Genomic DNA, 1895 nt, shown 5'->3' on the forward strand with positions numbered 1-1895 from the left:
GCTGCAAAGCTGCCACGTCCATACCGCTCCCCTTCACCAGCTCTGCCCCCGGAGCCTGGCCTGACAGCTGCCCAGTGGCAAGGACCTGGGGCTCAGTGAGCGACAGCAACCACCGCAGAGGGGCTGGAGGGGCGTCCTGCCTCCTGCCAGGCCCCGGGGACCACGGGGACACGGCTGAGGCCAGGCCTTTCCTCCAGCACAGGAAAACCTGGGACCAGCCACGGGGTGGCAGCTTGGGCTGTCTGACTCCTGGGATTTGTTCTTTTATTTCTTTCTTTTTTCTCTTTCCTTACATTTTTATTAAAAAGGCAAACCTTCTTGTGACCCCCCTGGCCAGATCATGGGCATGGCAAAGGCTCTGCACTCTCCCTGGCTCACTTCTGCCCTGGCATGGCACTCGGCGGCGTTTCCAACCCCATCTCTGCGTTTGGCCAGCTCCTGATTCCTCCCCCAGCACAGCCTGTCCTTTGGAGGGGACGCAGGCAGGACAGCTGCCTCCAACGAAGGCTGAATGACCTCCGTGGCTCCCCCACTCCCCGGAGGAGGCAATGCCTGGCATTTCATCCAAGCAGCATGGGGGCATGGTTAGGGGTGTCCCCAAGTCTGGCAAGCTGTTGGCAGAGCGGGTCACTGGTCTTCTGAGCCAGCAGGAACTAAATCCATGCCCTGGGCAGGGTCTGGCCAGGCTGCTGGAGGGCATGGCCATTGCTTTTGCATCAGTGATGAAACAGGTTTTTTGGCTTTTTAACTGTTGTTTGTAGTGATGCCCTGCAGGAGAATGGCAACTGAAGATTAATTTGTGTCACTGCTCATTTCTGCTCTTCACCTGTGTTGCTGTGAGTGCTGCTCATGTGTTCCACGCTTGCCACAGCTCTGCTACGCTGGGAAGTACCCAGCGGTGACAGCAGGGTATAGTCCTTGTCCTCGAGCGCCTACCTCTCCATGGGCAGTGACGGAGCCGCTGGCAGTGCCCAGGCAGAGCAGCCCTGCTCCAGCTGCCTGCTCCAGGGTTGGGTGAATCCCTCTCAGCAACACTCCTGGTGTCTCCCTCTCCCATTGCCTGCTCCTCTGCGGGCTGAATTCTGGCCCCAGTGTCATGAGGTCCTGCAAACCAAAGATAAATCCCCCCGGGATGATGTCAGGGGGGGGCATCACCCTCCCGAGGGGGAGCCCACAGGACCGGGAGCTCCTCTTGGTGACTGCAGGACTGGGATGCAGCACAGGGTTGCTGATGAGCAGGAAACGTGAGCAAGACCTGCTGCCCTGGAGAGATGTCCCAGGGCCAGTGCCTGTCCTGCCTCCGGTGAAGGGTAGGAGCTCCCCATCCCTGCTCTTCCCGGTTCCAGACGCCAGCTCAGGAATGGGCCAGGTCCCTGGCTGTTCTCCGCTCCAGGCCACTTTTTGGAGGACCTTCGAGGGGCTGTTTAACCCGGTCCTTCTGGGGGCTCGCAGACCAGAGCAGAGGCAGGGCTTGGTGCTGACTGACTGGTCCTTCTGGCCACCGTTCCCTTTGCAGCGTGGTCCCGTTAACAGAGGCTCTCAGCCAGCCTCGGTGCAGCCTTCGGACGTCCGCAGGGCCTCTCTGTGTAACCCAAATGGGCCGCCGGGCCACAGGCAGTCCCGTGCCTGCTGGCAGTGCCGTGACCCAGCCAGGCTGGCGCAGCCAGAGCTGCTCTGGGAAGCCCGGGGTGAACCACCACCCGTGGGACCCTGGCTGGTGTCATCCGTGGGTGCCCACGGCTCCGCAGCGTACAGTGTCTCCCTGTGTCACCAGGCTGGGAGGCGCAGGGATGCCCGCCGGGACGCGCCGGTTCCCAGCCCCCGGGGTGCAGCCCCGAGCTGCGCATCTCCCCGCGGGACAGCGGACACGCGTGGGCCGCTCCCGCCGCCCTTTC

The sequence above is a fragment of the Aptenodytes forsteri genome, unplaced genomic scaffold, assembly GCF_000699145.1.
Source record: "Aptenodytes forsteri isolate BGI_AS27 unplaced genomic scaffold, ASM69914v1 Scaffold38, whole genome shotgun sequence".
NCBI lineage: Eukaryota > Metazoa > Chordata > Aves > Sphenisciformes > Spheniscidae > Aptenodytes > Aptenodytes forsteri.